The sequence below is a fragment of the Choloepus didactylus genome, chromosome 6 (assembly GCF_015220235.1).
Source record: "Choloepus didactylus isolate mChoDid1 chromosome 6, mChoDid1.pri, whole genome shotgun sequence".
In the NCBI taxonomy this organism is placed as follows: Eukaryota; Metazoa; Chordata; class Mammalia; order Pilosa; family Megalonychidae; genus Choloepus; species Choloepus didactylus.
In genome coordinates, this window is record NC_051312.1 from 26239333 (window position 1) to 26265784 (window position 26452).

Below are 26452 nucleotides of genomic sequence, written 5' to 3' on the forward strand. Positions count from 1 at the left end.
TTTTTTACTTCAATTGCTCTTTTTTCACTTTAATTATTATTCTCGTTATTTTTGTGTGTGTGCTAATGAAGGTGTCAGGGATTGATTTAAGTGATGAATGTACAACCATGTAATGGTACTGTGAACAATCGAATGTATGATTTGTTTTGTATGACTGCATGGTATGTGAATATATCTCAATAAAATGAAGATTAAAAAATAAAAAAGTAAACCAGTAATGAATTTATTAAATTCATTGTGCTATAGCAGTAGAGTGAAATGCTGTGCAGCCATTAAAAACCTTTTCTAAAGAATATTTAGTGACCTGGGCTCATAACACTAAGCAAAAATAACAGAAAAGAAATATAGCAAGATATAAATGTACACAGAAAAGAGAAAAGAAGGAAGTACAATAAAATGTGTAATGAATGGACAAAAAAATATTCTTTCAGCAATATTAACAAATGAATCACAAAAACAAGGTGATAATCATAGGGTGGTGTATGGGAAACCAGACATCCTGCATTTCAGGCAGGACGCCTGCTTTTATTTTTTAATTGCCCTGCTAGTCATTTCCCAAGCTATGAGAAACATGCATGATTGTTCTGTAAACCTGCAACCACCATAATAAAAAAGTCTAGGGTCACTGGACCCCTGAGAGGTAAATAAAGCAGCACTAAATTAGGCAGTGGTGTAGGCAGGATCAGACAAAATATGGATTGACTAGAACATATAAAAAATTTTGGAGTGTGTTTCTCATGGAGAACCAAGGAAGAGTTTTAATCAGCTACATGGTATGATCAAGTAAAATTTTAAGCAAAAATCCCCTCTGAAAGTGAAAAATAGAACTCTGAAGACAGGGAAAGCCAGGTCAGTTGACTTAGAGACACAGAAATGAGAGCTTGTGGCACTTGGAATAGAGGATAAAGATGGACTTGGTGAGATATGATGTGAGAGATATTTGAGAAGTAACATATAAAGAAGCTGGTGACAAGAATGTTCAACCCCCAAATACCCCTGAAATTTCTGTGTCTGTAAAGTATTCCCTTTTCCCATATATCAGGAATATAGTTTTACCCAGAAATAAAAATGTACAAAAACTTCCATCATGCCATCTAAGGCAGTTGACTTGCAAGGGATTCCAGTGTCTTCTCAATCCTAACCCTCAACACACCTCTTTGTTTCTAGGCCCAGAGGAGAGTCATATCCAAATGTAACCCTTAAGGGGGTTAGAAGTACTGCTCTGGAAGGACATGGCAGGTACACCTGAGGAGAGGTGGGATATTGCTAATTGTCATAAGCACAGTCTGGAAGCATGCCTGGGGATTCATTTGAAGGATATTGATGAAAGGTTGATGTCCCATGAAGTAACATCAGCAGAGAATTACAAACAACATGATAGAGATGCAAGACCATCTCCACTTACGGTAAAGGAAAGAGTCCAAAACTTCAGGGAGATATGAATGTTGAAGTGAATCGGTTATATGCCTCTGGTGTCATTACTAAGAATGAGTATAGGATGGGGGAGTCCTCACTGCCAGTGGCAACCCTTGGCTAACCCATGAAGAAGATGTTGAGCAAATAATCCCATTAAAACAAAAATCAGCGTAACTTCCTAGAGCAAAGGCAAAGATAGCAAAGGTTGGAGAACGGATTTGGAGGGGCAAAGGGAAGGCAAATATTTCAGAATATACATGCATATATAATTTAATATTCAGAGGTACACATAGTATATACAATATGTTTAGTTTACAAATATCTTTAGGTTAACATCTACAAAATCCCAAATGGAATACAAGTGAATATAATGACTGAAAACAGTTTTCCTAGGGAATCAAAACCCAAAGAACTACTCCCCACTAATAAATAATACCCAAATTTTTAATGCAAAATATTTTTTAATTACCTTGCTAGTCATTTCCCAAGCTATAGAATCCTAAGAAGCTGTGGGTATCAACTATCATCAGGAACCATAATTTTACATAAAAGTTTCTGCCAATTCATATTTCTTCAAAAATCCAATTTTGATTTTTTAATCACATTGAAAATAATTTGGAAACATTTTTGTATTTTTTTATTTGATTATTATGAATCCCACCCTTTTACACTAAAAGTCCATGAGATTAAGAGCCAATTGTGTGATTTTCACTGCTGTAACTCAAGAACTATAATAAGAACTGAGTTCAAGAAAAATTTTCTGTAAAAATGAGTTGAGCCCCAGTAGCATTATGACATTCCTGGTATTAAAAGCATCTTGTCAAAAAGAATATATTGAAACTCAGAGAACTCCCTTCACCTCCCAAATCAGGCAGGATGCCTGCTCAGATTTTTGTCCCTCTAATACCTATACTATTGGCTGCTTCACATGGCATTTGCCCAGTCATCAATTGATAGTAATTGAAGAAATCATACATTCTTCAACCCCATTTGCTGTTGAAAGCAAAACTGTCACTGTAGAGCTGACTGTATCATGGTGGACTTCAGCACTTACCCTATCTTGCGGTTGACCTAAATTGTTGTGTTCCTTGGTGTTTTCCCAGACAACTAAGGGACATACCTCTCTCATTTTGTATCTGTAATCACTGCAGATTCCTTATGCCTATGTGTTTTTCCACCAGGAATCTATCTTTCCTGGATCTCTGGAGTTCTTCTTTCTAAACCCAAAGGTCACATTGATCTGTACCTCTGATGAGAAGAGAATCTCCTTTGCTGGTTGCATAGCTCAGATCTTCTCTGTTTGACTGGCTTATACTGAGAGTTACTTGCTGACTACCATAGCTTATGACAGTTGTGTTGACATTTCAAAAACAATGCTTTCTGCTCAAGCCATGTCAAGGAAATCATACATCTGTATAGTTAGGTATTCCTGTACTGGAGAATTCATCACCTCACTAACAGACCAGCAAAATATTCATATTAGATTCTTTTGGTGACACTTTTCTGTGATGTCCCAACCCCTGATGAAATTAGTGTATGATGTGAAATAGCTACCAGGCTGTGCTCTTCTCTCCTGGACTCCAATGTCATTATTCTTACTGGGCTCATACTTTCCGCCTACCTCTTCATCATTGCTGCCATCTTGAGGATCCGCTCCACACAGGGCCGCCTCAAAGCCTTCTCCACCTGCTCCTCCCACTTGATTTCTGTCACCTTGTACCATGACTGTGTTCTCTGCCTCTTTTCTCACCCAATTTTCAGCTGTTCCCTTGAAAGAGGCAAAATTATTTCTACATTATGTAAACTGTGAAAAATAGATATAAAGATGCTCTGAATAAAAACTTCAAATTAACAATATTTGAAATCTAAATTGATGATTTTTTTTTCCAGATCAGTGCTAAGTGATAATGGACAATGCTTCTTGAAAGGGTTGGGGAACTGGGATTTAAGAAACTTCTTGTTACTATTTTCTATTCAAAGAAATTCAGTGAGAAAGATGTTCCTTTCTACCTCTCTCTTTGTTTTGTTTTAGGGATCAGACTCTAATATTTATAGTACAATATAGTTTGCTAAAATATTATTATAGTTTAAAAAAACAATATTTTGCTTTGGTTAAAAAATCAAAGTTTGTATAATATGTCTGAGATCAAAAAGAATTAAGTACAATTTGTCTAGCCCCTCTATGATTTCCATGTATTGGATGGGCATTAGGTGACTGTGAAAAAAGTTTAATGGATTGTTGAGTATTGGGAAATATACCCCAAATCCTTCTCATCAGCACTCTCAAAGCTTCTGTGGCAATAAAAGAATTAGGAATGTTAAGAATTTGGGGATGAAAAAAGAAAGAGAAGAGAGTTGTTAGAAAGTATACATGTCAGAGTTGATGAGAAATTTCAACACTAATAAATAGGGTGAAATAGTTACAAATTAGTTCTGTAATTTTAATCAAAATTCACTTTGTAATTGCGTTCATTTCAAAAATAGTTATTATTTTTCAATAACAAAGTTCTACTACTGAATGTAAGCCTTCTTAGTAAACTGTAATAATTTCATAATAATAATTTCATAATCTAATAATCCTCTCAAAGTGTTGTAGAGAGTGTTAAATAAAATATCTATTAAATATCTGATACATGGCAGATATTGAGCAATTGCTTTCTTCAGAAAGTCTTCTGGTAGAAGGAAACAATCTGGTTATAGAAAATAGTAGGTTTTATTTGTTTGTTTATATGTTTCCTCTTGGTTCACTTGTTCTTATTTTCCCCTACTGGATTAGATATTGCTATTTGCCAGGAGGAAGAGTACTGTGTAATACCCTATTAGAGGAAGAGATCAGTGTTTACTTGATTCAGAATCCTGAAACAGACAACATTCAGTTGTTTTAGAACTATATTTTTACAGGTTTAACTATTTTAAACACATTGCCTAATATTATGTTAATAAGGAAAGAAAAAGATTTAGAAACCTAGTTCCATCTATTCAATTTGATCTTTCTGATGTAATTTGGGGAGGACACTGTGGCGGAATGTTTTAAGAATGCAAGGGTGGAAGTGAAACGAAAAACAAGTTCTTAATCTTAACCTTTTCCTCTGTGTGTGAAGCCATTGTGAATGGGAACAATAAAAGATATTTTGTTTAAGGTGTGGAGTGACTCATTGAGTTTGTGAGAGGAAATTAGGAAGAGAAAGCCACTCTGAGAAGTAGAAATTGGAAGTCAACAGAAGCTGGAAGGAAAAGGAGAGAACATGGTCATGTGACAGGAAAGCCTAGGAACCCAATGTTTCCATCCCTCCAGAATGCCACCAAAACCTAGGAAGAAGCAGAGTTACAGCTTCTGAAACCATGAGAACAATAAATCCTGTTTCTTTTGCCAGCCCACTGTGTGTTGCTTATCATAACAGCAGATACATTAGGTTGGATACCACAGAAAACAAATATTTCTAAAATCTAGAATCAAATTTCCAACTAACTATTTCATATCTTATCTTCACCCAATAAGATTGCTTACCAAGTTTCAAAGTCAAACCACACACACACACACACACATACACACCCATGCACATGAAATCCATATCATTTTGTCTCTTTCTAAGAACTCTAAAATCAAGCAAAAGACAAACATTGAGGAAGACCTATTCAGCAAAGAAGTAAAATTCTCTCCTGCTAAAACTCACAACCCAAATGTTATAAGTTAAAAGATTATCTCAAAAGAAAATAAAAAAAATTAAAACATTGTTTACACATTTCATAATTTTTGCTATAAATTGTGGAGGAAGTATTGGATAAATTGCAGTGTTTCCAAACGTGTATAAATCAATCATTAGGAAAATGTGAAAAGAACATTTAGCAAAAAGCACAAGGATGATATTTCACCTTTATAGTGTTATACTTATGTTGCTTACCTGAAAGTCTCTTTGAGATCTTTGTTCCTCACATTTTACATGAGAGGATTAAGCAACAGATTTGCCATGGTGTAGAACACGGCAGCCACTTTGTCTCTCTCAAGGGAATAGGTGGAGCTCAGCCTTGGATACTTGAAGAACAAGGACCTATAGAAGAGAGTGAGTGAGGTCAGGTGAGAAACACAGGTGGAGAAGGCCTGCACCTTCCAGAGGAAGAGCAGATCTTCAGGATGGCCAGGAGGATGTTCAAATAGGAAACCAGGACGACAAGTATGCTGGAGAGGACTGTGAAGCCCACCACACCCAGAAGGACTTTTTCATAGACCCAGGAGCTTGTGCAGGACATTTTTACCAGTGGTGGTGCATCACATAGGAAGGGGTCAATCATATTTTTACCACAAAATCCCAGGTGGAAGGTGTTGGCAATATGGGCTATGGCATTTATGAAACCCCCTCTGTTGGTGCCAGCAACAAGTCCAGTACACAGAGACCCAGACATGGTACCTGAACAAAGCAAAGGGTTACAAATTGCCACATGGTGGTCAAAAGCCATGGCTGCTAGAAGATCACACTCAGTGTAATCTACAGCACAGGAAAATAAGAACCAAGCCCCAAATCCAACCAATGACATGCATTCATCTTCTAAGGTACAAATGGACAGGATTTGGGGTATGTAAACATATTTGTGCCAGAAGTCCAGGATAGATAGTTTCCCAAAGAAAAAGTACATGGGTGTGTGCAGGCTGAATCAAACCGGATCAGGATAACCAGGGTCCTGGACCCAGGCAAGGTTACCAAGTAGAGCATCAGCAATATTCCAAATAGAATCAGCTGCAACTAGGGATCTGAGGTGAAGCCCACCAAGATTAATTCAGTCAGGATGTGGCAATTTCCCAGTTCCATGTCCACAGAGGAGAAAACCTGTATAAATATGTTCTAGTTTTCTAATACTGCCAGAATGCAAAACACCAGAAATGGACTGGCCTTTACAAAAGGGGGGTTATTTGGTAACAAAGTTACAGTCCTAAGGCCATAAAGTGTCCATCAACAAAGGGTATCTTCATGGGAGAAAGGCCCTTGGCATCCGGAAAACCTCTGTCTTCTGGGAAGGCACGTGGCTGGCATCTGCATGATCCCAGGTTGCATTTCAAAATGGTGTTCTCCAAAATGACTGCGTCAGCTTCCAATGGCAATCTTCAAAACATCTGTCTCAGCATCTCTCTGAGCTTATATAATGCTCCAGTAAACTAAACAAGGCCCATGCTGAATGGGTGGGGACAAGCCTCCATGGGAATTGTCCAGTCAGAATTATCACCTACACTTGGGTAGGTCACATCTCCATGGACACTGAACCAGTAGGTTCCAACCCAGTCCACACTAATACATCTGCCCCCATAAGAATGCATTAAAGAATATGGCTTTTTCTGGGGGACATAAATGTACAAACCAACACAAGTATATGAGGAAAAAGAAAAGAAGAGTGACACATCTACTGAAAGAAACAAACAAGGTCATCAATGAAGTAAAAAATTACTAAGAGACCTGTGGATTTGTATTGTTAACTATCTAGTGTTATAGAACTTCTTAATTCATGCAAACAACAGAGAGATCATAGCTAGATTTTTTAAATGCTGACACAGTCTGGTTTACTTGATAGTAGTAGTATTTCCAAATGTGAGAAGAGAAGATTTCAAAGTTTTCTGATCTCAGGCTTGCCAGATTGACACAGCACAGACTCTGTTACAACCTATTGGCCCTACAAACCACAAGGCCATCCCAGATAAAGGAGCAGAAAAACAGACTCAACTTTTGAAATTAGGGCCTCTAAAATAAGGAGCTGTTTTTTCCATAATAACCCTACAAACAATTGGTTTGTGATATCTATTATTTCTTATTCTATTTTAAACACTAGAACTCTGGTACTGAAATATAATGTGATGACTTTGTGGTATAATTATTTTTCACAGAGAAGTCAAAATGATGAGTATAGTATTGGGTCTTCTAATGTAGTATTGAAAGCTTTCATCAAATTTATTTATATTTCAGTTCAAGGACTTCACTGTCACATGGAGATAAACTATTGTGTGAATATAAATTCCTGTTTGAAAGAGAGTTTGAAAATGACAATCTTGTGTCCTATCTACCTGAATGAAGGCACAGTTTATACAAACCCTAGTCATTCTTTCCAGAACTTCTTTTTTTAATCTTTTTGTTTTTATTAGAAGCTGTGGCTGTACAGAGCAGTCATGCATAAATTACAAGTTTCCTGTATATCACCCCACCAACAACAACTTGCTTTGGTGTGGAACATCTGCTACAATTGAGGATAGCATATTTTGATATTTAAACTATTACTTAAAGTCAGTGTTTTAACTTAGCGTTCACTGTGTAGCATAATTTCACGGATTTTTTAAAATATATTCTGTTAACATATATACAATCTAATATTTCCCCTTTAATCACATTCAGATACATATTTCAATTCTGTTCATTGTGTTCACAATGTTGTGCTACCATCACCACCATCCATTACCAAAAACATTTCCATCATTACAAATAGGAGCTCTGTAAATTTTACCCTCAAGTTACACTCTTTATCTCTAGCCTGTTCCCTGGTAACCAATATTGTAATTGTGACTCTATGAATTTGCTTATTCTAATTGTTTCAAATCAATGAGATCAAACAATAGTTGTCTTTTTGTGTCTGGCTTATTTCACACACTATGATGTCTTTGAGGTTCATCCATATTGCCACATGTATCAGGACTTTATTGTTTTATAGCTGAAAAGTATTCCATCATATGCATATATCACATTTTATATATCCATTCATTGGTTGATGGGCACTTAAGTTGTTTCCGTCTTTTGGTAACTGTTAATAAAGCCACTATGAATATTAATGTGAACATATATTTTTGTGTCCCTGCATTCAATTGTTTCGGGCATATAACTAGTAGTGGGATTCCCTGGTCAAATGGTAGATCTCTACTTAGCTTTCTGAGGAACCATAAAACTGTCTTCCATAGTGGTTGCACCACTTTGCGTTGCCACCAGCAATGAATGAGTGTTACTATTTGCTTCCTCTCCTACACTTGTTATTTTTTAATTTTTTAATAACAGCCATTCAAATGAGAATCATATTGTGGTTTTGATTTGCATTTTCCTGATGGCTAAGGTTTTGAGCATCTTTTCATGTGCTTTCTGGCCATTTGTATATATTCTTTCAGTGATGTGAGTTCAAATTTTTTGCTCATTTTTTAATTGGGTTGTTGGTCTTTTTGTTGTTAAGTTGAACAATTTCTTTATAGAAATTGGGTATTAATCCATTATTGAATATGTGGTTTCCAAATGTTTTCTCAATTGTGTAGAATTTTACACAATTTTACTTTACTTTCATAATAAAAGTCTTTTTAGAAAGGTGTCTAATTTGATGTGATACCATTTAATTATTTTCTCTTTCATTACTTGTGCTTTGGGTGTCAAGTCTAAGATACCATTGCCTAACACAGTGTCCTGAAGATGCTTCCCAACATTTTCTTCTAGGATTTTGGTAGATCTACTTCTTATTTTAAGGTTTTTTTATCCATTTTAAGTTGATTTTTGTAGTGAAGTAGGGGGGTCCTTTTTTTTTTCTTTTCTTTTCCTTTTTTTTTTTCTTGAAGAGACTATTCTTTCCCAATTGAGCGGCCATTGCCACCTTGTCAAAAACAAGTTTGCCATAACTGTGAAGTTTGATTACTGAACTCTCAAATCTATTCTATCTGTTTATATGTCTGTTCTTGTGCCAGAACCATGCTGTTTTGATTACTCTTCCTTGGTAAAACATAAATAAATAAATGAATAAATAAATGAATAAATAAATAAATAAATAAATAAATAAATAAATAGTTTGAAAATCAGGAAGTATAAGTCCTCCAACTTCAGTTTTGTTTTTCAAGGTGGCTTTAAGTATTCAGACCCCCTTACCCTTTCATAGAAATATGCTGGTTTTCTTTTCCTTTTCAGCAAAGATGGATTTTGAATTTTGATAGGAATTGCATTGAATCTATAAATTTCTCTTGGTAATACTGACATCTTAATGATATGTAGTCTCACAATCAGTGAATACACAATAGCCTTCCATTTATTTAGGTCTTCTGTAATTTCTTTTAGAAATGCTTGGTTTAATTTATTCCTAGAATATCTGATTATTTTAGTTGCTATGGCAAAGGGAATGCTTTTCTTGATTTCATCTTCCAGTTGTTCATTACTTGTATACAGAAACACTACTGATTTTTGGGTATTGAACTTGTACCCCACCACTTTGCTGAATTCATTTATCAGTTCTAGAAGTTTGTTGTGAATATTTCAGGACTTTCTGCATATAGGATCATATTTGCAAATAGGGTATGTTTTTCTTCTTCCTTTGGAAATTTTATTTTTGTTTTCATTGCTAATTACTCTGACAAGAACTTTCAGTAAAATAATGAATAACAGTGTTTTCAATTGGCATCCTTGTCTTGTTCCTGATCTCAGAGGGAAAACTTTCAATCTTTCACCATTAAGTAGGATGCTGGCTATGGGCTTTTCTCATATGACCTTTATCATGTTGAGGAAGTTTCCTTCTATTCCTAGAGTTCTAAGTATTTCTGTTAAGAAAGGGTGCTGTATTTTGTCAAATGCCTTTTCTGCATCAATTAAGATGATGGTGGATTTTTTTCTTTCATTCTGTTTATGTAGCACATTCCATTAATTGATTTGTTAATGTTGCAACATCCTTGAACACCAGATATCAATTCCACTTGATTATGGTGTATAATTTTTTAATATGCTGTTGGATTTGGCTTACTAGTATTTTGTTGAAGATTTTTGTGTCTGTATTCCCAGTAAACATTGATATGTAGTTTTCTACTGGTATCTTTATCCTGCTTTGAATGAGGGTGAAGTTGGTCATGTAGAATGAGTTAGGGACTGGTCCCTCTCTTCTGCTTCTTGGGAAGAGTTAGAGCAGAATTGGAATGACTGGTAGAATTTCCCTCTGAAGCATTCTTTTCCTGGGTTTTCTTTGTTGGGAAGTTTTTGATGACTGATTCAATGTTTTCACTAATAGTTGGTTTATTGACACCTTGTATTTCTTCTTGTTCAAAAACGGTAGTTTGTGTGTTTCTAAGAATGTGTCCATTTCATCTAGGTACATAATTTATTGGCATATAGCCATTCATGGTATCCTCTTATTGTCTTTTTTTGCCAGTGGATACAGCAATAATATTCCCCTTTTGATTTCTGATATTCATTATTTGCATCATCCCTTTTTTTTTCTTTTGTTACATTAGCTAAAGATTTTTCAATTTTATTGATTTTTTTCAAAGAACCATTTTTTTTTGTTTTGTTGATTCTCTCCACTGTTTTTTCTATTTCATTTATCTCTGTTTTTATCTTTGTTATTTCCTACCTTCTGCTTATCATAGGCTTAGTTTGTTCTCCTTTTTCCACTTCTTCCAGATTTTATTTTAGGCCTATGATTTAAAGTCTTTCTCTTTTTTTGTAAGCATTTAGAGCTACAAATTTCCATCTCAGAACTGTCTCTGCTATAACCTTTAAATTTTGGTATGTGGTATTTTAATTTTCATTTGCCTCAAGATATTTCCTAATTTGTTTCTGGTTTCCTCTTCAATCCATTGGTTGCTTAATAGTATGTTGTTTAATTTCCATGTACTTATGAATTTTCCATTTCTCCATCTTTTATTGATTTCTAGCTTTATTACATTGTGATTGGGGAATATACATTTTATAATTCCAATATCTTTGAATTTTATTGCAACTTGTTTTGTGACCTAGTATGTGGTCTATCATGGAGAATGAAACATGCACTGTAGAAGAATGTGCATTCTGTTTTTGTTGGGTGCAGTGTTCTATGCATGTTTGTTAGTTCTAATTTATTTAATACTAGATAAGGCAATATATCCTGTACTTCCTTATTGCTATTCTGACTAGATGTTCTATTCATTACTGGTATTCTGTGCTAAATTCTCCTACTATTAATGTGGAACCATCTATTTCTCCTTTTAAGTATGTCAGTATTTGCCTCATATATTGTGGTTCTCTTCCATTATGTTCAATATATTTATAATTGTCACAGTTTCCTGCTGAATTGTCCCCTTTGTCAGTATATGGGGACTGTCATTGTCATTTGTAAATGTTTTTGACTTAAAGTCTACTTTATCTTTTATTAGTATAGCCATCCCAGGATTCTTTTGGTTACTTCTAGTATGGTATATATATTTTCCATCTTTTCACTTTCAACTTGCTTGCATTTTTGAATTTAAGATAATTCCTGTAGATAGCATGTAGTTGACTCATGCTTTTTCCTATTATTTCTGCCAATCTCAGCCTTCTAATTGGAGTGTTTAATCCATTTACATTTTAATGCAATTTTATTAAGATATATTGACATACCAGATAACAATCCAAAGTGAACCATCAGTGGTTCACGGCATCATCATATATTGTGCATTCATCACCTGAATCAATTTTTAAACATTTTCATTACTCCAAAAGAAAAATAAATAATAAAAATAAGAATAAAAATAAAAATAAAAATGAATACTCCAAACATCCCAAACCCCTTATCCTTCCCTATAATTTATTTATTTTTGTCTTCGTTTTCTTACTCATCTGTCCATATGCTGGATAAAGGGAGAGTCAGTTACACATTTTCATAATTGCACAGTCACACAGTAAAAGCTATGTAGTTAAACAATCATCTTCAAGAACAAAGGCTACTGGATTACAGTTCAACAGTTTAATATATTTCCTTCTAGCTGTTCCAATACACAAAATATTAAAAAAGGATAACCTATATAACGTATAAGTATAACCCCCCGAATGACCTCTCAACACAATTTGAAATCTCTCAGCTTTTGTTTCATTTCTCTTCCCTCTTTTGGGTCAAGAAGGCATACTCAATCTCACTGCGCCAGTGCCAGGCTCATCCCCAAGAGTCACGTCCCATGAGATATGAAAAGGGAAAAAAGAACTGGAGAGAAAATGGAGGCCAAAATAAAATCCATGACATAAGAACTCTTATCAATTGCACCACAAATTTCATGTGAAACTACCAACAGACCATATATACAAGAGGTAGGGTCCATAAGATAAACCAACTAATGAAAACCTGGGGCAACATGTTGCCATTTTGATACAAATCTCAAAAAACTTTCCTATAAGAGTTGCTTTTAAATAGAGTGAGTGAAATATCATGCAGAATATATTTGATGGTATTGTTCTTATTCTTATATATGGAGACACTAAAGAAAGTTTTCTTGGGCTGCATTTTGTTGTCATTAGTATCTAGATTTAAAGTTGGCCGCACTTCTTGTGGGATTTGAGGGGTGCTGGGAAGCTTGCTCCCCACAAAACATCTTTCTTCCAAATGATCAGACTTCTATGTTCACCAGAATGCTTCCGTAAAAAGTAATTTCTTCTGACAGTGGTCATACCAAAAGGAGCTGAACCTGTTAGTTCTCTCTCAGTACTCAAGGCTTAATGCCTCTGCAGCATATAACACTGGCTTTGCAACTTTAATCCTTCAAGTATCAACTAATTATACATGTTCAATATCATCACATAGTGATATAAAATTGCTATGCTGTACACTGACTAATATAGATATTGAAATATTTTAAAACTTTGAAAATATTGGGCCAATTAAATTTTTCCACACATTAGCCTACAGGAAGGACTAATAGTGTCCTCTGAAGATAAAAAGAAAGACAACAGTGGGTTTTTGAAATTAAAACATCCAACAGGTCCAGTTCAAATAGACATCTAGCTCCCTCTTTCACTGAAGGAGGAAATGAAGCCTGAAAAAGGACATTTGGGAAGCTTTAGCTTTCTTCATCAAATACTATTAATAGAATAAAAAGGATCTTATTCAATTTCATAATGTTTAATTATATTATTATTTTAATATAATAAGAAAACTTCTTGTGTTTTATCCATATTTTAATTTGCTATCCTTTTCTATTAAGTTAATTTTATACAATTCTTATTGTCATGAACATAAATAGTGACTTCATTTGAAATTTAGCTGGTCCTGAAATTCCCACAGTAGCTTGGAATAGAAAACTCACTCATTCTACTAGCTCAACAAGAATCTTCTTTTCAATAGGAATGATCCTGGGAGATCAGATAAATTTGAGAATCATTTGGTATATGCTGCTAAAAATAAAGAGGATCTTCTAGTGATGTCCTTGTGCCAGGAACTCATTATAAGGCTCACTTATCTTTTTGGGATGAAGCAGGAAAAGATCATTCACTTGGAATATAATATGTCCAATAAATTATAAATGAATATTAATTTGTGTCAGTTATGCAAATCAATAAAAATAAACTGGTATGAAATAAAAACCTAAATATATAAATCCACATCACAGACCCTCAAGAATTAGTTGCAGTTCATAATAATAATGATAAAATAATCAGGAAAAAAGCATAGGACTTTAGTCCTGAACTATTTTCACATAATGAACTTGTCTAATTTCACAAACCTTGATTAAGAAACAGTGTGTTTATTGATTAGCACAAAACCATATGTTTAATGCAAACTTTATTAACATTTCAGATCATAAATATGTTTTCTCATACATATCATACAGTATTTATCAAAAAATTCCTCTGTATTCTGCATTATATAAGATAATAGAGAAGTTAAAACATTGAGGCAAAGTAAGAACTTGACTAGCATTGTAATGATAAAATAGCAAGGTAAGGACAGAGATTTTGTGAGTGAGTATCCAAAATCTAGAACTCATTATTTGTGGTATTGAAAGCAATGTATTTGAATCCATAAACCCTAGGTTTCTGATCTGTGAAATGGGGAGTATTCTGTCTCCCTCATAAGGTTGTTGCAAAGTTTGAATGTGATAACATGTGTAGAGGGAGTCCATAGATATCAAATAAAATCACCAAAAGAAAAGAAAAAGGAGCAATAATATAAAATAAGCATTAAAAATTAATAAAATAAGGAGGTAGAAATACAGAGAAATAGAGATACAGTACCTGTCCATGTGAAGTTTGTATCATCATAAGGGAGATAATAATTATATGAATTTATAATTATAAATTATGAAAAGTGCCATGGAGGAATATTATAAGGTATCATAAGATCATATTAGACAGGTTGACAAAGTGAGAGATCCTAGGGAGAATTTATCTTAGTTAATATTTAGCTTCATGTATAGTAATAGGAGCTCAATATTCAAAGTGGGTGATGAGGGTGTGGTGGAAGGCTGCTGGGAAGATAAAGAAAGCAGTCCTGCAGAGACTATATCAAGTGCCAAGTCCACAATGAGAAATTTTGTTGTGTTTTTGAAGATGTGGAACAAATATAGAGTGACTAGACCCCCAGATAGGTAAATAAATAGATAAATAAATAAATAAATAAATAAATAAATAAATAAATAAATAAGGTAGGTGAAGTTGGTAGGACCAGAAATCATAGGGACTGGGTAGCGTATGTTAGAGATTTTAGAGTATAGCCTAAGTGCTATAGGGAGCCCCTGAAGTGTTATATAAGAGGCATGGTGTGGTCTAAAGTAGGTTACCTTGGTAAATGGCTGCAAGCTATCCAAGAAAAGCTCTCAGGAAGAAGGGCAGTATACACCTTGTCTTATGTTGCTTTTACAACAAGAATTGACCACCGTCTCTATTACCTGGTTCTTTAAAATGGCTTAAGGAAGATATTCTTATTGTGATACCCCACTAGGACCACTTGAGCAAGTTTTCAGCCAAGGGAAATGGAATCTTTCTCATGACAAGAAAAATAGCATATGGGTTGGTTTCCCATCTATTTGATCTGTTAAGATCCACTTGATTGAGGACACATTCTCACAAATGTCTTCATACACACACACACACACACACACACACACACACTTTGATTACCACCATGACAGTGTGGTTTATATTGGTAATTGTTTCCTTCTTGTCTGAGAGAGGTACACTCAGCCACCAGAATTTACCTCTCTGAGAATTCAACTCCACTACAGATTTTCATCATCTCTAATGTATTTGTGGTAGCCACAGCAGAGCTTTACAAGGATGCTGATGACCCCAACAATGCATTTCTTAACACCTAGGTGAAATTTGTGTCCCTGAAGCCCTTGGAGGAGCAAGATGTGGTGTGTAATAGCTTACATTATGGAGTGGCAGAGCAGATTACACATAACAGAATTCACAATATCTCTATCATCCTGCACTTTAGACTTCCCAGATGCAGTCATAGGAGAGCTGTCAGCTTGGGCAGCCCCTTATTGAAAGAACTACATTTTATCAAAAGAAAGCTCATGTAAAATTGAGTTTGAAAGTTCTCAGACTTTTCCTTCTTGCCCAGATGCCCCTTCTTAGATCTCAGGATCTCACTCCTTTCTAGTTGGCACTCATATCTTTATTTTACCAAGCTTAACCATTTATTTGGACAGCAATTCTGCAATCCTAATAGTCAGGGATAGCCTTAGTCCTTAACAATATCATCTCTAGGACCACAGGAGATGAAAGACTCCTTCCAAGATACAATTTAGGCTTGTTGGCTGCAGTTTGTGCTTTGAGGTAGCTATGTGCTGGTTTCAATATCAGCTGACTCAGTGGCCTTTGGAGACTTATATTTTCTATTTTCATGCCACTTTGCTGTAGGCATTAGATTTCTCAATACCTTCTTCACCAACTGTATGTCATACCAAGAAACCATGTTGGCCCTGGATGTCATAGGTTTCAAGAGTCCCGTATCTGTTCCAGCAAGGGGCTCATTTGTCTATTCATCAAATATGTGAGCATTTCTGATCCATTGGAATATTTGTCACCTGGAGCTGTGCCTAGGACCAGTGTTAGTTATCAACCTAACAAGTAACAGATGTTCCACATAAATTGTGTAATTTTAAGAGGGTTTAATAAGGCAATGTTTGCAAATCAGTGTACATTTTATTGCGAGATCCTGTGGAACAGTGTAATAATCCCAGGGCTAGTTACTTCTGAGAACTGTTACCACATCTAGCACTGAAGAAAGAAGAGTGAGTTGCTAAGGGAATTAAGGGAGAGTTTTTGTAAAGGGTTGTCTGGCAGGATCTATGGTCTCTGTCTAAGGACACAACAAGCTTTCAGTAACCTTGAAGGGATGTAACCTGGGATACATACTCTGAACTCACTTTTATCACTGCCACTGACAACCATTGGCTAAATCCATTAGGAAGACCTTGAACAAATCAGCCCATTGAAACATATATCCTTGTCCCCCAGAAAAAACAGAGACTATAAAAGTGTGGAGAATGGAATTATAGGGGCAAATGGAAGATATCAAGCACAAGATATACAATCAGAATTTATTTGCAAGTACTTTGAGAGAGTTACACATGTTATACATCTTATAGGTTTTGTTCAGACATATATTTTCTTTAATTTCTTAACAACCAAAAATGGAATAAGAACAAATATAATTACTTATTGCAGTTTACAAAGGGATCACAAATTCCAAGTTATTTTTACCAACTTGGTAAAAAAAAAAACAGTTTTTCAACACCCAATTATTTAAATTGCCTTGTTAGCCATTCCCTAACCTATGAAATCCTTAGGGACTGTAATAATCTACAACACTTGAGATCAAGAAACTGATTTAAAAGATTCTGTGACAACCAGATATAATTATTCAGGATGATGTTACTCAAAATTTTAGGTAAGTTGTGTACTTCAGATGGTAGAGGTAGGTGGAAAATTTCTATTTCACACTGACAATCTTATATTAGACATTTACATGCTAAGTTACGTTAAGTGCTATAAAGGGCCTCTTTTCAAATATCTTCATCATCATACTAGAGCAGTTTGAGACAGTTTAGAAGACAAAAACAAATGTATTATTTAAAAGAAAATTAATAATTAGGGAATAAAAGGGGAGGAAAATTAAACAACAACAAAAAACAAGCATCAAGAACTATTTAAGGAAACCACCCTCAAATATCTCAAGAGCAACAGAGGTAGCAAATGAAATAGCAGATACTAAGAGATAAATGACTTCAAGTAATGTTTAATATTTTCATTTTGATAATTTTTGAGAAAGCAGTAAGTCACCTGATATACGATGTACAGACAACAGAAGGGTTGGAAGGAATAATGTCAGCTGCTTTGCACACACTGTCAATTTACCATAGTCTTCTGGTTTATGATTAACAAATAAAGAACTCAGATATTCCAGACCTTCTCTCAACTTACATACACAGATGGATTTCAGGAAAAGAAACGAGGAGATGTGATTTTTTTGATTTTGATTTTTTTTTGGCCAAAGTTACTTATGAGACTTTTATTCCCCTACTCAATGGACTTATATTTCTTTCCTGAGAGACCCAAAAGGACCTGGAACCTAACTCAGTCAAACTCAATTATTCTGTCTAAAGTAATGGAGAACAGAGCAGAGAACTTAAGGGCGGAGGGAATGAAAAGCAAGGAGCAGGACCCTGGGGTCCATGATAGAGGATGAAGTTATTGAAAGGACTCTGGGCCAAGGATATTGGTGATGGGGTAGAGAGTAGAGAGACTGAAAGCAGAATAGAACACAAAGCAAGGGGATAGAGGGGCATTACTTGCTACTAAGTTAGCTCATTGTACTGTTTTGTATAAAAAAAGCAATACCACTGCTTTACCACTGTGTAACATCATTAATTACCTATGATAGATATGTTTAAATGTCACAGGAGTAACTAAGTGCCTTATATACAATACTTCCTTTTAATTTTCCTACACTAATACAAGGAAACTATTACTATTCCCATAAGTACATGAAAAAACTGACACTTTAGAAAATTTAAAAAAAGTTTTCCAGGGTCACAGTGATAGGAAATTTTGGCAACACGATTCAAGCTATCTGTTTAAGTTCATCTCATGAATGTATAACATTGTATAATATATTTCACCTTTGTTAGCTCCCTGAATATTCACGGCATTGAAATATAGGCAATACTGCGGTAATAAATAGTAATTACATAAATATAAAAATAATAGCGCAATGATAATTGTTCCTAAATTTCTCAGGCGTGATGTTCCAATAAACTGCATCAGAAGCACTTGGGCTACTTGAAGGAAAGCAGGTTCCCGGGTATGGCCCATAACATGCTAATTTAGAAAGGATGGGTTGGGTCTAAGGAGATTCTAATGTGCCCTGGAAGTAAGGGACACTAGAAGCTTGACTATTTACCACCTGGAGGCCCTGGGCTCAGCCTTTCTATAGATTTTCTCCATTAATCTTAAAACAACCCTTTGGAGAGAGATATACTCCCTGTTTTACATATAAAAAAACCCTCTAGTGCTTTCTTCAAGGCCCAGATTGTGTAATAAATGTAGACAGTGCTTGAACCCATGTTATTTGCCTGAAGGTTAGACACTTTTTCTAAATTACCCCAGCTCTCTCTGCTTGCAGCTGTTAGCTCTGATTTCTAAGACATTTCCTATCCATCAAGACTTACAATGCCAGACTAGCTGCTGCTATATGAAAACAACCTTCTTTATAAACTCACCCCATTTGAGAAAATAAATCACTTATTATTTGATCAGGTTGACAATTTTGTGGGCAGATGTCTTTTGTTCCTTTCTATACCTGGCTGAAAGAATGCAAGGAGCCAGGGATTACTTGTGGCAGGAAAGGCACTTGGGCTAACAAACAATTCTAGTGATTTCAGGGTAACATGACTTTGTTAAAGCCACCCTAAGAAGAAGCAGAGTCTGAGGATCCTCTCCCCTCATAATCAGGGCAATCCATCTATTCATTTATTAGTAATTCCTTTAGCAAATATTTATTGTGTTCTATTCTATGCCAGGTACAATTCTGTGCACAGGGTATTTATTGATGAATAAAACAGGCAAAATCCCTGTTCTCATGACATTTATGCTTCATGGAGTTTCCATCCTAAAGTAATGAGCTCACTAGGACTAGTTTACATCCAAGTATCTCTTCTTTACTGCAGGGACCAGAAGATCCATGACAAGTTGGCTGCAGTACAATATCCTAACAGGTATTGTGATCACTCAGGGATTTCATCCAGTATTTGCTGTCCCTTCACCAAATGCCTAGGAGAATCCTAGGAAGTGTTTGTTACAAAGGAAAATGAAAAGCTCTGGAGAAGAAGCTCTTAATAAACTGGCAAACTCCCTGAAGGAATGTTTTTGAAATATGTATTGCAATATTTGGTCATCATACTATTGGAAGCTGTACTGCACATGGAATATGCTGAACACAAGGATAATAATTGTCCTACATGCATTGGATAGACCCATTCAAAGAAAACTTTCCATAAACCACACAACAAATGTTTTGTGAAATGTCCCTCATTATTAAGAATTTGAAATCTATTCCACCTCACAAATAAAACACAATGCATATTTTGAAGCATTTTAATATATACCCATTTTTCTAGGAATACAATTAAGATGGAAATTAAAATAAGATTTTAATTTGTTTGAAATTTTTACACAGAAATACTCAATATTGTAGAAAAAATTATAGATGCACAAAGTATATTTTTGGAAGGTTTTTATATATACCATCTTGCCAAAGAATTGAAAATTGAAGGAAGATTTTCATTTGTTTTGTTTGGAATCTTATCAAAAACTGTTAAAATATTGGGAAAATCTTATGACCAATGTAAGTGTCCTTCCTAATATTTGAGTCATGAATACATTCATATTGATTATATGTATATGTGTATCCATTTCACAAAAGTTTCCAACATTTAGAGATTGAAATATTCCTTATTTTATTATAATTCCCATTTTATATTTGTTATATGATAATTGTATTATGAACTGTTTTTCTTTTATACTACCTTTTTGTCACAGTTAGGATATTCTCATACAGGCAGGTATGTATGTATGTATGTATGTAGTAATATTTGTTAGTATTTTACATAATTGATCAATTTTGTTTGAGAAGTATAAAGGAGGCAATAAATATGACTGTTATGTAAAGGATATTTTTTAATGTGGTAGGTCTGAGAATTACTGCTACAAAGAATAACAAATTGGGTTATGTTCCTTTTTGGGAGTTATGTACATGGCTAATTAGACAGACAGAATAATGCTGACTTACCCTCAAAAGAGTCACATTTGTTTTACTTAATATAATGGGATAGATTCATTTATTGCCTCAACTCTGTAATTTCACCATCATTTTCAATCCTGTTCTCTATTCTGGGATTTATGGTGATTGTGGCAAAAGCCCCTCAAGAAAACAGAAAGAGGAAATTCTAATATGGTTGCAAAAGGGGAGAATGTGATCACCTGGTGAACCACAGGGACCTTCCTAACACTTAGAAGACATTTATAAATTGTACATTCTGAGCAGGAAAATTAGGGAAGGCTTGTTTGCTGTGTCTAAATTTAGTTTATTATCCCAATTTGTTTTCTCCCAGAAACAAGATTTGTTTTCTTTAATAGATTTAACATTGTCTGAAAATCTTTCTGTGTTTGTTAACTAAGCATCTCTCCTTTCTAGACTAAAAGCCCTGTGAGAGTTAAGGGCCACGTTGTTATTCTTACTGCTATATCCCAGGGCACAGAACAGCACATAAGGCTCAAGAAAGCTTTTCTGAAAACATGAATAGACCCCAGCAGCACTGTGATATTATTGTTTTAAAGTAGTTTTTAAAAAGGAATATATTGAGTTTCAAAGAGCTCCCTTCACCACCCCAAGACAAGAAGGATACCTGCTCAGATTTCCCTACTTCTAAAATCCTGCAGTCATGACCATAACTCATGATCCTGTTCATAGAAAGCTTTCATTTGATACCTAATGAGGGAATTAACTCTCCTCTACTCCATTTGCAGGTGAGGTCTCCTTTAGCCATGGAGAGAGGCAATCACACTGTGAATGAGTTTATCCTGCTGAGCTTCACCAATGACCCTGTGTTGCAGTTGATCTTATTTGTGGTGTTCCTATGTATGTACTCAGTGACTGTACTGGGAAATACCACTCTCATGACACTCATCTGTAATGACTCCTGGCTCCGCACACCCATGTATTTTTTCATTGGGAATCTGTCTTTCCTGGATTTCTGGTATTCCTCTGTCTACACACCAAAGATCCTAGTGACCTACATCTCTGAAGACAAAAGCATCTCCTTTGCTGGCTGTGTAGCTCAGTTCTTCTTCTCTGCTGGTCTGACCTATAGTGAGTGTTACCTGTTGGCTGCCATGGCTTATGACCATTATGTTGCCATTTCCAACTCGCTGCTTTATGCTCAAGCCATGTCAAGGAAACTCTGTATTTGTTTAGTTATATTTTCCTATACTGGAGGCTTTGTCAGTTCAACAATAGGGACCGACAGCACATTCACATTAGATTTTTGTGGTGACAATGTCATTGATGACTTTTTCTGTCATCAATGTGAAAATGAGCTATCAGGCTGTGCTCTTCTTCATCATGGCCTCCTATGTCATTGCCCCCACTGTGCTCATACTGGCCTCCTACCTCTTCATCATTGCCACCATCTTGAGGATCCGCTCCACACAGGGCCGCCTCAAAGCCTTCTCCACCTGCTCCTCCCACTTGATTTCTGTCACCTTGTGCTACGGCTCTATTCTCTACACCTACTCTCGCCCAAGTTCTAGCTATTCCCTTGAGAGGGACAAAGTGGTTTCTACATTTTACACTGTGGTCTTCCCTGTGTTGAACCCCATGATCTACACTCTGAGAAATAAGGATGTGAAAGAGGCTCTGAAAAAACTCTTCAAGTTAACACTATCTGAAGTCTAAATTGCCAAATTTTTTAAATCATTACTGAGGGATAATGGACATCCCTCAGTGGAAGGTTGGAGAACTTGTGTATAAAACCATGATATTTTTTCTATTGAAGGAATAGAAACTGGAAAAGAAGTTGACTCTGTTTTAGCATCTTTGGTTTCTTTTAGGATTTGACCCTAATATATAATGTAGAAAATAGATCATTTAATAATTCCATATTTTTCTAAAAAGCAGTAATTTTTTAGTTTTTTTATTAGAGAATTTGTGGTTTTACAAAACTATCATGCATAAAATACAGGATTTCCATCTACCACCTCACCACCAACACTTGCATTGGTGTGGGAAATTTGTTATAATTGATTATATCACTTTTTTTAAATCTACTATTTTTAACACTAATTACATTTGTTACAATTGAAGTAATGTTTTTAAATTAGTACTATAACTATTGTCCATAGTTTGCATAGGGGATTCTTTTCTCCATATTCCCAACCCATTATTTTTTCTCATGCATGTCTTTGTTACTTATCTACCCAAACACTGGGTAAAGGGGATGTCAGTCACAAGGTTTTTACAATCACGTGGTCACACAATAAAAGCTATATAATTATACAACCATTACTAAAGATCAATGCTACTGGATTACAGTTCAACAATTCCAGGTATTTCCTTCTGGCTACTCTAATACACTGGAAACTAAATAAATATACATATAGTGGGTCAAGAATCATAATAATCATTTGTTAAATCCAAATGTCTGAGTTACACTTCCTCCTTATTTGATCATTCCTTCAATCTTCAGGGATAGCTCAGCAATGACCATTTTAACTTCTTCATGCTGGAAGGGGTGTTTTGACCTTATGGGGTAGAGGAATGAAACTGGTTATGTTCTTGGAGAGACTGGTACCTATGGGTTTTAAGGCTTACCTGACATGGGAACAATCTGGTGGCCTTACATTTCTAAAATCAAATAAACTTCCTAAGTAAAACCTTTATAGATTCTTAGATATAGACCAGCACACTGTATGGTTTTCAGGAATACTGTTGGTTGGGGCTTGGCATACTGTGGCAATTTGCAATCTATGCCTGATTAGTAATCTATTAGTCACTGAAACTTTATTTGGTTTCATTTCTTTTCCCCCTTTTGGTGAAGAAGGCATTCTCAATCCCACATTGCTGGGGAGACTTACATCCAAGGCAGTCAATTACCACACAGGGGAGAGGACAGTGAATTTATTTGCAGAGTTTGGCTTAGAGAGAGAGGCCACATCTGAGCAACAGAAAAGGCTCTCTGGGGTAATTCTTAGGCATAATTACAAGTAGGCTTATCTTCACCATTGCAGAAATAAGTTTCAAAAAGGCAAGCCTCAAGATTGAGGGCTTGGCTTATAAAATTCAGAGTCCATAATGCTTGAAAGAATATCAGGAATTCCTAACGTGGGAAAGGTTAATAGTTCCACATTTTTCCCCAGTCCCTCAAGGGAACTTTGCAAGCACGTGTTTTTGTTTTTTGTTTTATTTTCTGCCAGAAATATTCTAGAATATACCAGCTTATTACATTCACCTGTCCAGAATAAGAAGACCTTATTCCCTATTCTAGATTCCATGTAATCAGGTTGTTTTAATAAACTGGCCAGACAGGTTAAATTAGATATCGTGCTACCAAATTTTTAAATTTTGGACAAAATAAACATCTCTTCCTTTGGTCTCACACTGAAATTGAAGGATCAAAATATAGACCATATCATCTTTTATCCTGTGTTCTGAATTACCTTATTCCTAACCATATCTTCTTCATTCATATTTCTAATTGAAGTCTGATCTCTTTTTCAGATTGTTTAAAAGTTACTGTGAGGCAAAGGAGAATCTAAACTTGCATGTAATTGTGCCTAAGAGTCTCCCCCTGAGTACCTCTTTGTTGCTCAGATGTAGCCCTCTCTCTCTCTAACTGAGCCATCTCGACAGGTGAACTCGCTGCCCTCCCCCCTACATGGGACCCGACTCCCAGGGGTGTAAATCTCCCTGGCAACGCAGAGTATGACTCCCGGGGATGAATGTAGACCCGGCATCGTGGGACTGAGAGTATCTTCTTGACCAAAAGGGGGATGCAAAATGAGACGAAATAGTTTCAGTGGCTGAGAGATTCCAAATGGAGTTGAGAGAGGTCACTCTGGTGGACATTCTTATGCACTATATAGATAACACCTCTTAGGCTTTAATGTATTGTAATAGCTAGAAGTAAATACCTGAAACTACCAAACTCCAACCCAGCAGTCTGGACTCCTGAAGACAATTATATAATAATGTAGATTACAAGGGGTGACAGTGTGATTGTGAACACCTTGTGGATCACACCCCCTTTATCTAGTGTATGGATGAGTGGAGGAATGGGGATAAAAACTAAAGGACAAATGGGGTGGGATGGGGGAATGATTTGGGTGTTCTTTTTTCACTTTTATTTTTTATTCTTGTTCTGGTTCTTTCTGATGTAAGGAAAATGCTCAGAGATAGATTGTGATGATGAATGCATAACTATGTTATCATACTGTGGACAGTGGATTATATATCATGGATGATTGTATGGTGTGTGAATGTATTTCAATAAAACTGAATTTAATAAAAAAAAGTTACTGTGAGGACTAATGCTGACTTTCAGAGCTGCAGAACACTAACTGCATCACGGATGTCACACAGACACCTAAAGTTCCAGGAAATTATGATGTTATAAAGAGCAAGCACAGCATCTCAGATTTCAGAAATAATATTTAAAACTCAGGAATAAATTTGACTGCTGTAAGGACTTACACTCTAGGAAACTTTACAATGAGCTTTATTGAACATTCTGTACTCCTTAACCATCCATTGCCCAATCTCTGCCCACTTTCTACTCTCTGATATCCTATGCTCTTGAATTCAATTCTCAGAGTTCTGTCATTATGTTAGCTTATATTAGTGATACCCTACAAAGTTTGTCCTTTTGTGTCTGGCTTAAATAACTCAACATAATGTCCTCAAAATTCATTCACCTAGTTTTATTCCTCATGACTTCATTCCTTTCTGGAGCCACTCAGTATTCCATTGAATGTATACACCATATTTCACCCTTCTGCTCATCAGTCAATGAAATTTAGGCCACCTAATGTAATATATCTGGAATCCCAATGAACTAAATTTGATATGACTATCTCCTCTAAACTTGGCCTATACTTTCCCACCTATGGGATAGGTAATAAGTGAATGCAAAAGAATTTAAAGTATTGTTGACATTTAGGGAAAATGCACCATATCCTTCTAGTCAAGGACTATCAGAGCTCCTATAATGATAGGAGAATAAAAAATGTTAAGAATTCTGTGTTGAAAACAGAGAGGGCAGTGAGGAATTAGGAAATAAATGCAGGTGAAAGGAAAAATCAGAAATGTCAGACCTAATACAAATGATGTAATACACAAAATGTGTCCTAAAATTTCCATTAGGTTAGTTTGGTAAATATGTTCTTTTTAGAAAACTTCAAAGTTCTATCTTCTCAATTGTAAGCTTCTCACTGGTAAAATGTAACAAATAATCCTTTATTTAAAGTGGTGTAGAGAATATGGGAGAAAATACTACTAAAAATCCTCTAGGTGCCAGACAATGATCTGTCAGCTTTCTTCATACAGTTTTCTAATGATAGAAAACAATCACTGGGTGTAGAATATGGTGGGTCTTTGTTTGTTTCATCTTTAAACACTTGTTCTTATATTCCCCAAGGGGGTTTATGTGCCATGAGAGAGAGTACTGTGCAGTGCCTGTTGTATAAAAGAGAAATCACTCTTTAAATTGATGCACAATCCAAAAAAAAGTATAAATATGTCCTTCTCTGACAATATTTTTATAATCTAAACAACTCTTAAACAGTGTGCCTAATATTATTTTCATTTAGATGGCAGAAAGTTCAGGCAGAAATAATCTATATACTCCATGTAACCTTTAGGAAGGAATTCTGTGAAGACATCTTACTTACAGTTAAATATCGGTAAAACCATGAGAAAATTTCCAACAGCCTAACCATTCCATATATTCTCCTTATCAAACACAGTTTCCTTTCCAAGCTTCAAAGTCAAACCACATTCACAAAACAAAAACAAACAAACAAAAAAAAGCCTTCAAACATTTTTTTTCTTTCCAAGAACTCGCAAAGGCAAGCAAGAGGATAAATTTGGAGGAAAACCTATTATTTCAAATTGGAGAAATATCTTCCTGCAGAATATCAAAAACCTACTATTATAGATTTAAAATGTTTTACATCACAACAAAATATTAAAAACTAAAGGTGGATTTACTCAGTAAATCAGTATATTTATGCATAATTTGCTGAATTTAATTGAAATAAAGCAATGT

At 35.3% G+C, this 26452-nt stretch overlaps 2 pseudogenes; one reads left to right on the forward strand and one right to left on the reverse strand.

Moving 5' to 3' along the window:
* Positions 1 to 5305: 5305 nt before the first annotated feature.
* On the reverse strand, positions 5306 to 6230 carry LOC119538857 (annotated as a pseudogene).
* Positions 6231 to 21176: 14946 nt separating this feature from the next.
* Positions 21177 to 22086, forward strand: LOC119538270 (annotated as a pseudogene).
* Positions 22087 to 26452: the final 4366 nt, after the last annotated feature.